This window comes from Rhinopithecus roxellana, chromosome 4, assembly GCF_007565055.1.
Source record: "Rhinopithecus roxellana isolate Shanxi Qingling chromosome 4, ASM756505v1, whole genome shotgun sequence".
NCBI classification, from domain to species: domain Eukaryota; kingdom Metazoa; phylum Chordata; class Mammalia; order Primates; family Cercopithecidae; genus Rhinopithecus; species Rhinopithecus roxellana.
In genome coordinates, this window is record NC_044552.1 from 112,183,365 (window position 1) to 112,197,753 (window position 14,389).

Sequence of the window (14,389 nt, forward strand, 5' to 3'; positions counted from 1 at the left end):
ATATGGTGAAATCTTGTCTCTACTAAAAATACAAAAACTAGCTGGGCATGGTGGCGTGCACCTGTAGTCCCAGTTACTCTGGAGGCTGAGACAGGAGAACTGCTTGAACCCGGGAGGGGGAGGTTGCAGTAAGCCAAGATCGTGCCACTGTATTCCAGCCTGGGCGACTGAGGGGGACTCCGTCCAAAAAAAAAAAAAAAAATGTCATTCATTAATTATAAAGTTTAAGCAGTGTTTCTCAGAACACACAGAGAGATTTTTCTTGACAGGTTTCAGGATAATGCATACATCTCTTTACTTCTTGGGAGAGGATTCTCAACTCTACCTGCACAGTGGAAGCATCAGCTTTTCAAATACCCAAGCTTGCTCACCCATTCTTACCTAATGAAGTAGTATTGGATAGGAGCTGGGCATAAATATATTTTTGAAAGCTTTCCAGATTATTCTAAAGTGTATTCAGTGTTGAGAATAAAATTACCTACTAATGCCTTTCTGTTCTCTCAGCTTGAATACAAAGAGTCTAAGACCAGGCTTCTATGTTAACACTAGACACACTAATGTAGGTCACCATGGGATAATGAGGAAAGCACACAATTATCTTAATTCCTGGGTGAACTCCCAATGACTGAAAACCAGACCCAAAATTGTCTGCTAATAAAGGGAAGGATTTGGGGACTATGGCTAATATATAACTTAAGATAAAACTAAGAGAGATACAGTGGGCAGTGTGGAAGGAAAACCAAATAGCAATCAAAGCTATGCAATAAGAAAGGAAAGGGCTATGCTTCAGCATTGCTATGATAATTAGCAATTCCGATTGTTCGTGATTTAAAACCAATAAAAGTTCATTTCTTGCTCAGGGTAAATATTATATAAGAGTTGACAAAGAGTTCTACTTCACAGTCACATTCATAGTTTAGTATAACACAAGAATTTAAACTCAAATAAATACTAAAATATGAAAATCAAAGTACCATATCTTTTTAATTTGGGCCCATACTGATAAAAATTACTGCTGTTTTTGCTCTCCATCCTCAAAAAAGAATGATAGCTGTGTTAAAGTGGTCTATTTATATTTATTATTATTAATCAACACATTGTCCCTCAAGGCAAAACTGACTTTATTCAAAGCTGAATTCAGCAACAGAGGAAGAAAATAAAATATGAAGTATTAATGAATTTTTCAGCCATGTTAGCCCTGCTTACCAGACATATGGTTTAGGAGTTTGACCTCTCAGAGTAGCATTTCTCTCTCACATCTGCATGGGTGTGGGTGGCTGGTGGATAGAGCTAACTGTTGGCTGTTCCCTACATGGCATTGATAATTATGAATAACAAATTGGCATGGAGTGTACTATATTCTTAAATGGCTGCAGTATGTTAAAAAAAATCATAAGACCTGATGACATCAGAAAACAAAGAATACAGCAGGTAATACTGACAGGATGTATTCCTTAAAATTGCCCGATGTATGTTAGCTCATGAATGTTATTGTATGGGACTTAAGTTCAGTTGGTTGAACACCATGTTCCTGACATCTGTTAGCAGTATGATCCAAATCTACATGTGCCTAACTACCACTTGGAAATAAGAGAAGATGAGATGAAAGAGGCTGGATGTATTGGTTAAAATACTTTCCCTTTTTCCAGTAAAAAAAAGTCAGAGTACGGGCCTCTTTTAATCTTAGAAACAACACTTCAGGAATAAAATAGTAGTCCTTCTCTAAGTTCTAGTATGTTATTAAAACACCCCGCTGTAAGCAAATTCTCTCTTGAGGAATTTAGGACTATGACATGGGTTTAGGAAATTGATCACATAGGGGTACCTGTGACAACCCTATAAATGTTTTAATATTAACCAAAATAAAAGGAAACTCTAACATTAAATAGACTAGCAAGGGCACATAATATATTTTAAATGAATAATTACTGATACTCTACAATTAATTCTCATTTTCCTTTTCTTCCTTACTGGAGCTACTTCAGGATCTTCTGTCCTCATTGTTTTAGTGAGAGGCTTATTAATGAATTTTGTTTTGTTGCAATCTGTGACACATTGAAGTGGAGTTTGGTCTTGCATAAAGATGTTCAATGTCTTTCTGCTCTTCTGACTTACATTGTTGAGTTCTGCTTCCAGACACCCAACAAAACCAAAATAATATATGCACTTCATATATTGAGAAAAAAGGAGAAAAATGCAACAGCAACAATAACATTGTGGGTAGTCTTGTAACCTTTTCAACGTATTACAGAGGAGTAGATTTTATGAACACCTAATCCCACCCAACAAACATGCCCCAAAACAAACAGACAGTTAGTTATTCAGAATTAACTTCATGCATGAACCTAACCAATGCCAGCACAAATTAGAATACAGAAGAAGATCTAGGCCAGACTTTCTGAAAATCTCTGACACTTTTAACTGCTCTGCATCTAACAGAGAAGGCTTGGGGTTATTTGCATCATCTTCCTATCTCAGTCTTAAAGCAACCTGTGAAACCCGCCACCATGCATTGCTGACCACCAGTGCTTTATTTATCTTTATGCAAGAAAGTTGGAAAAGATGCTTCCTTCTCAAGACGTGATGTTAGCTGTGTCGATAAGATGAGGGACTACTCAATCTGTTTTTATCTTCTGCCTTGACCAAGAAACAAATAAATAAGACAAAAAAGGGAAACACATTTACATTTTCCCAGGATGATGACTTATCTTTCATAGTATAATATACTGTGAACAATTACATTTCTACGATTTACCATTTTTTATTTCTTTTAGAAACCTGGGACACTATACTGTGATTTCAGGGAAAAGCAACAGGACCATCCTTCATCTGTGATTTCTTCTCTGCATTTCACCAGGGCTCCTCTTCTATCTGAAGTATTACTTCTCACACACATTCCCAATTTTCCACCAGAAGATTGTCTCAAAATCCATATCTACTAAAACTGCAATTTTTCATGTTGAGGAAGAACTTTTTGAATCAAATTATCAAGAGAAGAAAAAGTATATGAGGATAGACCGAATTAAGATTGCAAATCAAAAATCTGTTAAGGTATATTTTGCATTGAACATATAGTACTAAGTGCATTAATAAGAAAATTTAACGGTTCTATTCAAATAGAAGCATTTATCTTTCCCTCGCTTTAAAATTATGATGGATTATTTTTCATATTGTGTTTGAAATGCCATGGATATATAAAAATAATTTCCTATTTTGATTTTAGAGAAAAAAAGATTATTTTGGATAGAAAGTTCAGTAGCTTGCATGTCACAAACTTTCTCAGACATAATTTGGTTAAGACAAGCATGTTAGAGAAGTGACCTCTTTTGGGGCTGGACCTCATTCCCGACTCTACAAAGGTGTGGACTATTGTAGAATACTCGTATGCAGTCCTGATCTATGCTGCTACACTAACCACCACTAACTAAGGGGTTCCTTAGCTGTTCCTCTTCAAGGGGAACTCTGGGCCTCAAAGGAATTCAATCCTATTTTTATGTGTTATTTTTATGTGTCACCATACTACCCAATATAGATCTATAAGCGAATTCCTAGGGAAGCTTAGAGAAGGTCTGGAGAATAAGTGGGATGGCTCCAATAATAATATTATGGTTCACACAATTAATATACATTTATCAGAGACCTACTGTGTTTCCCACACAATTTTTTCTGTCCTTCTCTGTTTGTAGGTAAAGGCTCAGTTAACCAAGTCATAGCTTCATTTTCCTTCAAAGGCAAATATTTAGTGAAATATTTTTGGTATTTTTCCTCTTCTAATAAATAGACCAACATATATTTGAGACATCTAACCTCCTTGCAAGAATCTCAGAAGATACTAAGCCTGTAAGTTAACATCACTGCTCATCACTTCAAATTTTAAGGGCTAGCATTATGTTTGCTTCTATATCTTCCTTTATGTTTGCTTTCCATGTGTTTAAAGTGCTAATGACATTCACTGTTTTTGCGATTTATCAGATTAGCACCACTGTAACAGTTTATGGTGTTACATTTTACAAGATTCACTTAATATAACTTTAATTATCACTGAAAAAATGGCTTCTAGTCATAAAAGTACTTCAAAAATTACAAGCTAAACCTACCTTAAATTAAAAGTCAGGGCTTATGCTGTTGACAATTTTATAAAACAAAAACATCCCATGGTACAGTAACTCAAAATTAAAATATCCATATTTTAAATAATAAAAACACATTTAGAATTATAAAACTGCCAAATAAAATGAATTCTTTCTGATACTTTACAGCATTGTAGAAAATCACTGAAGTGACAATTATGGGGTATTACCAATGTGTGTTATTTCAGGAAACGAGGTTTAGTTTGGAATCTTGGCATTTTACCACCATATGGTAGCTCTAAAATATAATGTGATGGTAAAAACAGTGCAAGAACCCATCGGAAGCTAAGTACCATAAAGATTGTACTTGCATAATAGATATACTGAATTTTGAATCATCTACAAATAGAAACTCATTAAAAGCATTAAATAATGACTCTTAGGCACCAATATTGCCAACATCTTAAAATGTTGTACAATTTTTAATTTAAGAAGCTCTATTCCAGAGGATATTGTAAATAAAAATATCAACTCCCTATTCCAATCAAAACCACTATATAATTAGAATATTTATTATGTCACATAATTATTTGTTCCTTCCTCAACATGTTATAGGATTTCTACCTCTCTAATTTGCTTAAATTGTTTCCCCTACCGCTTACTGGAGTGTTTTCTACACTTCTCGATAGTACTCTACTACCCACCTCAATTTGTATTAGGTAAATTACTTTGAAGACCTTGTTTAAAAGGCCTGAGGGTTAAGAAAATCTAGGATTATATACAATTTCTATCTAGGACACTAAAGGGTTGGATAACAATGTCAAGGATTAAAGACTTTAATAGCTTAAAATATTAGATCATGTGTCCAAAGGCAGATCTGAAATTTGCAGATTAGTTAATCAGGGGAAAAAGACAGGCTGGACTAAAACATGACTAGCCAAAAGTCCTATACCTTATCTAAGATTCAAAGCATCTGTTCAAGCCAGGATCACTGGCTATTAACAAAAAGAACAAGAAGACAGGTGGCTAGCATTTGGAAACCTGGTAGACGATATCAGAAAACCAGCTCTGAGAAGTTGGTTCAGGGACAGAAAATTCATTTTCTGGGAGATCATGTAGGTAAAAGTGGTGGTTAGGAGAGAAACTCATTTATATAAGCCAAACAGAAGTTTAGTTAGTGGGAATTTGAGGCATAAGGTAAGAATTTACACACAGATTTATAAAGCAGAAACTCAGATCATGGATGTAGTGTTTAGGTCAGAGTGGAGATGAACAGCCTAAGAACCAGAATGGGCAAAGTTCTTGGGCAGGAGTTATCCTGCATGGAGAGTCAGGAGCCTCAGGCATAAACAGAACTGAAAAACAGACTCTCTCAGGAAAAAAAATAAGAACATAAAAACAAAAATTCCCATGTGATTTCAAAAAATTCTTGATGTTTATGAAGTCCACCTGTGAATCCTTTAGGGGTGCATGGGTCACTTTCTCAAATAGCTGGATCTCCAGACACATGTTTAAAGCCTAGAAAACCATTGCTCTATTTCTCTGGGGAGCTAGTCATCTGCCCCAGCTTTGACTTCTGAACTCCTGTAGTAATTTTTATTTGCCTCACTTACGTTGAATATTGAGAATGTGCTACTAGTGTATAGTTTCAAAAATATATTTATGTTTATGATCTCTCTCTCCCCTGAAGTCTGAGATAGTATCTTAAATCTCTTTGCCCTTTATTTTCCAGGAACCTGGCACAGGGCTATTGCTAAAGATTTGCAGATAATTGTGAGTTTATAAGACAGAACCAGGAGAGTTGGCAGGCATTGACTTTGAAAATTCAAAATGTTCAACAATTTTGAGGGAAAGGGGTAAATTTATTTACCTTGAAAACCGGATATTGCTCCAGTGAGTTTCCAAATATCAGATAAACAAGCTGTTCCAATTAACCACATCAACATTTAATCCTTGCCAAGGGAATCTCACAATCCTCAATTTAATGAGAAAGAAGGAGTGAGTGAGAACACGACCAGTATGATTAACTTAAAATTATTTAAAAGAGAGGATTTTTAAAAAATCATCTTACATGTACTTATAGAAAAGTGATTAAATACATTGAAAAGAGAAAATTTTAAGAGGCGTTAAAAGTGTATGATTAACACCAAATGAATGGAAGAAAGGAAAAGGAAATGACGCTCAAAATCAGGGAAGATTTTGGTAGCAGAGCCATTATCCTGAAGTACATAGAAGCGGATAGAAAGATTAAAGATATTGTGAATAGACAAAACTTCTCATCACCCTAGAGAACAGACTAGAGCTCGAATTTAATCTTTTCCTGTACAACTAGTGAGATGCTTTGTGAACTAGTTGGCACTGCTGTGGTGCTAAAAAATTTTGCTCTCATTTTACTTATAAGAATGTTTATATTTATGAAAGGATTGATGGTTTTCTGTTTTAGGACTATATCTTCTTTTCCTTTGTGCTGGTGGAGGCTCATGTGCATGCACCCATTCAAGTACACACACACACACACCATTCAAGTACACACACACACACACACACACACACACAGAGAGAGAGAGAGAGAGGAAAAGGAGGGACCTATCTCCCACATTGCTTTGAGGCATGAACTTAAAGATATCTTACTTCTAACTTCCTGTTACTGTCATGACTGACATGACTGACTTCTGAGTCCTATTAACACTGGTTGGAAAGACAGAGACATTAATCCCACAGTCAAGTTGTCTCATCAGCTGGCCTCAATGATTATAGAATGTGTGCCTGAAACATTGTCCACTGACATGGAAGTTCGACCCAACTCAACTTCCCGGTGGGAGAGGAGCAGAGACATGGTAGTATCACTTGGTCAACTGAAGTCTGAGAACTAAGAGCAAAGAGGAGAAGGAGGCACATTTTTAAAATGCACAGAAGTATTACATAGTAATATATTCTAAGTTGCAAGCAGTAGTCAAAGTAGATCTTAGAATGCAAATTCATAGGCTATTATGCTAGAAAGAACCTTGGAGCTCTCCCAAAACAGCCTAAATTGCAATCAATAGATGAAGAAATTGAGGTCCAGTGAAGTAAAGATATTTGCCTGGGAGGGGAGCGTTATTTGCCTGGGAGGGGAGCGTTATATGCCTGGTTACCAATGGCAGGTAGACCAGCATTTCAGACTTTTGGAGGCAAGGTTTTGAAAGACACTCTGCATTAGAGGCAATTTGCTAGCCAATGCCTTCAAAAGATTTGCAGTTAGAAAACAAGGGAATGTCCATATACATGAATAATTAAAAAAATAATTGGCGGCCAATCATTTTTTAAAATGTCTTTCAATTATAAAGATAACCATCTCTGCTAGTAATGACACCTTTGAAGAAGAGAGAGATGCACACACACACACACACGTAAACTTTTAAAAAGCACTATCATCTTTACCCCTTCTCTTAGGAATAGTAGCCCTAAGAATTCAATTTGTAGCTTCACTCTACTCAGAGCAAACCCCTGAAAATACAGTGTACTTCCTGACTTAAAAAGCCATTTGCCCCATTTCATTTCATTAGTCTCCTAAGGACACATGCATTCATTTCTTCACCCTCTCATTCAAAAAATAATTGTTGTGCATCTACTGTGTTCTAGGTATCATTCTAGGTTAAAGGAGTAAATACGGTGACAAACAGAACAGAAAAGTCCTTCTCATTATTGAACTTCAATTCTGGTGGATACAACAGAGTGCACAAAATAATCACATACCTTTCATGAGGCTGCACATTTATAGTTTAAACTATCTCCTGCAAAGGAAATGGGAGATTTGTCTAAATAATTTTCTAATGTCCTTTCCAGTTGTATTATTTTATACCAGTCAGAGTAATAGCAGATATTAAAAGTGTAATAATAAATGAAAATGTAAACATCCACTGTGTTACAAACTCTCATTCAAAGAGCAAAAACACAATATCCAGATATGTTTCTTTCTCCCTTTTCCTCTTGAGCAGTCTCATTTATATTTTTTACAGACATTCACTATTCCTACCCTTCACTCAGAATGCTAAACTATTCCAGGACAAAGTTTTAAAAATCTCATCCAGTTATCTAGAAACCAATCAGTCCCAGCCAATTCAAGGTGATCTCAGTTCATTTCTCTCCTCTCCTTTCCTCCTTCCTGTTCTTCTTGCCAGCACTTGCATGATACTTAGGCCTTCATAAATGAATCACTTGCTGTGATGAAGACAGAAGTCATTTTCCCCTTAATCCCCTTCCTGAAGTCCAGCAGACTGAGAATGTACCAACTTTGTTTTCTGAAGCTAATCAACATAGGTCCAAACTCTATATGTAATTCAGGACAGGCAAATGGGAAAATAAAATACTATAACCTCAAATATTCCATTTTCATTTTGGTTTAAGTGCTCTGGTGTATACAAGATTTAACATAGAAGAAACTAAAATAAAACCTTGTGATACAATCAGCAAATCACTTGCTTTGCATTTGTTAGCTGCTTTTCTATAATACAATTTACTATCATGTTCTATATTCTCTAATTCCACTTTCCTAAACTTGATTTCCTAATGAGTATTAATATAAAATCACTGTGAAGTGGCATATTATTCATAGGAAACATAGTTGCCAGCTAAACAATGTATCAAAATTCAAGTTTGATTTTTAAAAATTTCATGTTTTTATTTATTGCTCCTGAGAAATGCTTGTGTGCCTCTGAAACCCTAGGAAAATGTAGGGGCCTGTGCTTTTCTTAATCAACAAATATTTATGTGGTAAATAGAATGCCTTTGGCCAAGAACTCACATGTCGACTTGCATCCTGATGAAAATTTAAATAGCTGATTAAACTCCTCAAACACAGGATTTATAATGAATGCCACTATCATTTTGCAAAGTAATTTAATGCATATTTAGTGCAATTATTATCTGCTCTCTTTTCATAAGGAGACCCAGCTGTGATTTTGCAAGTTCAAGAAAGAGAGCAATTGGTATACGGGCAGCAGTTTGTTGAGATCTATGTGAAGAAGGTCTTCTGAGCCTCACTTCACTAGAGATATATAATTGTAGCTTTGGAAAAACTTCATGGTGTTGCTACTATATATTGTGTGCATGGTGAGTAAAGTAGATAAACAAATGTAATAGCCAACACTCAAGAACTGAAAAAAAAAATTTAGAAGTTACTATCGATAATTAGATAAACACATTTAAATGAGCACACTCATATGGTATATTACTTATTATGTAATGGAAGGCCAAGTAAGCTAAATACATAGGTAGATAACAGAGTATTGCCTTATAAGGTGCACGTGCACACACAAATACACAGAGAGAGAAAGAACAGACTGAAGTCAATCTTTCTCCACTATGTGAATAAACCATAAACACTTAAAATCTATCTTAATTAAGCCAATAAAAATTCCCCCAATTTCCAAAGATCTCAATTTCCTCAGAAATTGTTCCTGGACTCTCCCAAGTTGAGAACTATTTTTTTAAAATTATTATTATGAACTCTCAATTCATATTCTTCTAAAGTAGTGAAATGTTCTTTGGAGAGAGCCTTTCAAATCAATTTCTGCAGGGGAACTATAGAAAACATGGTGCTTCACAGATAGGAAAAAGGAAGACAGCGAGAAACCAAGGAAATGATGAGAAATGTATCTTCAGATGAGAGTTAAAATGAACCCAGCCAATGTACTCTCAAAATTTATTTCCAAGTTAAGTTTGTAGCATGTACCACTAGCATATTCTCATTTTATATCCTTTTATGAGGGGAAAATAGGCTTATTCAGTGTATCATATTTTGCATATTTACTTTCTGCTGCTTTTAATAAAAATGTCATTAAATCTTTCCAGTGCATTTTGGCTTAATTTACTAATAGTGCTCAGCCTGTATGTGAATGTCTGAAGCAGCCTTCTTCCCATAGGCTCCTGAAATCTTATCAGCACAACTTCCCCTCCCAAAAAGCATAATAAGAAAAACCTTGGTCTCTGAACCCTATTTAAATTGACATGTTTAGACTATTAACTAAAAGTATGTCAATTCTTGCCTCTCTTTAAATGAAATTCAGGATTATCTATAGACATTGAAAATAATTGGAAAAAATAGTCTAAAAATAGTATTCTTTAACAGATAAGACACATGAGTATTTTCTATAAAGGGAATGTAATAAAGGTGCCATGTGCTATCTTTAGCATTCAAGGGCATTAATCACACCCCCTTCCCTTCAACCTGGTGCCCTCTGGAGGGAAGACACAGCTGAGAGGGAAGAGAATCTCCCACCTTTTTTAAAATAGGGAAATAGAAAAAAGCACTGACAGATTTTTGTTTTTTAAGGTGGGTAACATTAGTATACAAAAATGCACCAGGGCCTTTGGAGTCTCCACAAGAGTTAAACAAGAGTTGATTGTAACCCTCTCGACCTAGTGCTTAAAACCAAAAGGTAACCAGGGGGAGCCGAGAAAAAGATGTTAGTCCCGAGCATCAGTTATCATGACTTCTAACTAAATTTTCTGGGGTGCCCAATTTCATATAAATATAGACTTTGGAGTCTGTATTTTATAACCACTGTTGACGTCTTCAGTGGATGTTTATTTAGTTACTTTATGCATTTCGGCAGGAGCTGAAAGAGAAGGAAAGCAGTCTTTCCGAAATCCTCAGAAGAATCCAAGCTCTAATAAAAAAGAGAGGTGAAGCAGTGGGGAAAATAGAGGAGGGACAGATTTCTGTGTCTTTCCTCCCAGAAAGATCAGCTAATCGGATGGAATTTAGATAGTGTTGATCAAATTACACTAGTTTCAGCTTTAGCGATCTCTTTTCCTCAGCACTGAAAGGAAACAAAAGAGGGTAAATCCTCTTAAAAGCACTGAGGGTAAGAAATGGATGTAGTTCTGTTTGTTTGTTTGTTTTCAAATCCATTTGAATTGTGTTTTCACAGAAAAATTCAATATCCATTCTTAAAATGTATGTGTTATGGAAGTGTGAGATACACTCATGTTCAAAACCAAAATAACATTACTTGGGAGTCAATATTTGTGATCTACTTTACAAGCTTCATTGTTTCATTTCACCAGCCGACTCCAGCACAGTTTAACAAATATCGCTTAAAGCTCTATCATACAACTAACCTCTCTAGCTATGACTGTAGGGGACGCATTAAAAAAACTGTGACCTGTGAGATGACTGCCTACCCTAAAAAAACTTACAGATTAGTTGAGGTGTCTAAACCTAGAGTTAGTCTGCTGATTGTAAGGATTGTCCCCTGCTCTGGGTGGACAGGAAGTAGAGCTTAGTCAAAGGGATTTTGTATGAAGAGTGCAATTCAGTGGCAGGCTGGATCAGTTCAATTGACTTTTCTAGTTCTGAATACATGTTAATAAAAAGGGTTTTTATAGTCAGTGAAAAATAGAGTGGCAGATTGTTCCGTGCTCTCTTGAACTATGGACTTAGCCAGTGAACTCTCTATGGTCTTTCCTACATAGAGTGAGTTCTGTAACCTACATTGTTTCTCTGCTGTTATCCTGTTCCTGTCTTTTCTTTTTCTGGCGAACAATGTTTTGATTTAATAAGGTTATTAAAAGGTGGACAAGTAATACTGCTAAAGCTGCTGTTAAGACACAAGAGAGGATTAATAGTGTACCTTAAGGTGCAAATTTTAGAGCAGTTTGAGGCACCATCAAGATCATGGTCAAAGAAACATTGAAGATCAACAAACCTAAAGGTATTGGAGGAAGTCTAACATTACTAACGGCCTTGTATAATTATTGTAATTGGGAGTAACCACCCACAAATGTATGGCTAGTAGCTGGAAGAAAAAAATAGTTGAAAGTGCATCACAACGTCAGGGATTTAAGGAGAAGAAAGGGTGATTACTAACTCTTTGTATCTGGAAGAGTTACAAGTACTAACTCGTATCTGGAAGCAAGACTCAACGGGGCTACACAACAATAATCCTGTACAGAAATGATCTCATTTGAATTACCACTTCCAGGAACACATCCCCAATGTAACCAGAGCCTGTACACAGTCTTTTCTAGGAGAACAGAGGAAGCTTTCTGATTTGGTTTACCTAACAGTAAAAGGGTTTTGAGCCATGCACCTTCCGTACATGTGTATTTACTTCTTCATAATACACTATTAAAGTATTCCGAATTTTAAGTATTTGTTACATTACAGAGCACATTTAAAAGCATTACATAAGGACTAAATTCACCATAAATTTAAATATTCTTTTTAAATTAATAGGACAAACTCTTTTGACTCCTTCCACAATATTGTTTATAGTAAATGTGGTAGATAATGTCTTATTTTGTGAGATTTTGGCTTAAATTTTGTGATTCAGATATTTGAAGGTCTGGTTTTAAGTCCAGTTTATTTCAGTATTTGATGTTACTTGCTGTCATAGTTGAAAGGCTAGCTCGGCCGGGCATGGTGGCTCATGCCTGTAATCCCGGCACTTTGGGAGGCCAAGGCGGGTGGATCATGAGGTCAGGAGTTCCAGACCAGCCTGGCCAACATGGTGAAACCCCGTCTGTACTAAAACTACAAAAATTAGCCGGGCGTGGTAGTGGGCACCTGTAATCGCAATTACTTGGGAGGCTGAGGCAGGCGAATCTCTTGAAACCAGAAGGCAGAAGTTGCAGTGAGCCAAGATCGCACCACTGCACTCCAGCCTGGGCGACAAGAGCGAAACTCCATCTCAAAACAAACAACAACAACCAAAAAAGAAAGGCTAGCTCAAAAACATGCATAGTTTCAAACAGAAGTATATACTAGCTATGTTTACTAAATTATGAAATTCATTTTTCAATCTCATCTAACAATTACACAAAAATTTCTGCTGAAATTCAGATAGCGAATTTTCATCTTCTCTGCTATTAATCAGTTGCCCTTTACAAACAAATTGGAATGTGATAATTTTCTGATTTTTTTTAACTAATGGGTTCAAACTCACTGAACAAAATCATTTGGAAGATTTTTAAACAGGTGAGAAAAATTTAGTTTTTCAGTTTTGTAAGTACATACAGTTTTGTAGGCACAAGAGATTTTATATGTGACAAATTATTTTCAGCAATAAATTACAAAGCAATAAACTTTCAGCAATAAAATTACAAAGCAATGGAAACTTCTAAATATCCATTTCTGAAATGCTCTCTGAATAGAGAGATTTTTTTAAAGTGCCTTTTACTTGCTCACTTATTTTTTAAATGTCACCCTTTTCTTTGAGAGAGACACTTAATGTGTGTGTGTGTATATATATATAAATATATTTATATACTTATAAATTTATATAATTTATTTATAAGTACATGTATGTATATTTCAGATAGCATAGTGCTAAAAGTCATTTCCTTCACAAAAATTTAGCAAACTTAAAATATGTATCTTTTTATAAAATAGAAATATTTAACTTTCAAATTTTAACAACTGTTTTTAATATTCTGTCAAAAGATAAATGGCAAACCTCTGTGTGAAATTTCAATGTTACTTCACTTCTCATTACAAAGTATTTAAAAAAGAAAAATTTCTTGGTCTTCCATTTATAAAAATAATTACCTTGGTGGCAACCAATGGCATGTAAACTATACCTTTGTTACAAGACACTAAAATCAAATGAGTAAGACCAGCATTGTCAACACCTCCACTTTGAGAAACTCCCATTTTTCCTTCAGGATGTCTCAAGGGCCTGGCTTGCTGTCTAAGATGCCAATGAGTGCAGGAACCAGTGTTAATCCATATATTGATTAAGAGAAAAGCTTAATATTTTATATAAAAAGTAATATAAAGAGAAGCTCTAGTTATTTTTTCTTTGCTCTGGTCAATGCCCTTGCACACCCCAGGGAGCATAGCACTATGAAGATTACTGCAGAGTGTGTGGTAGCTCTCATCTGGGTTTTCACATACAACTATTTTCATTTATTTATTTATTTATTTATAAATAATTTAATATTTATATTATGTCAATATATTAATAATTAATTTTTATCTGTTAGTAATTAATTTTAATTAATAATTAATGTAACATATTACTATAAATAACTTAATAATAAAAAATATAAATAAATAAATTATATTTTAGAAACAGGGTCTCATTCTTGTCCAAGCTGGAGTGCAGTGGTGCGATCACAGCTTACTGCAGACTCAAACTCCTGGGCTCAAACACCTCCCTCTTCAGCCCCCTGAGTAGCTGGGACTATAGGTATACCACCATGCCCACCTAAGTTTTTATTTTTTATAGAGATAAGGTCTTGCTATGTTGCCTAGGCTGGTCTCAATTCCTGGGCTCAAGTGATCCTTCCACTTCAGCCTTCCAAAGCACTGGGATTACAAGTGTGAGCCACTG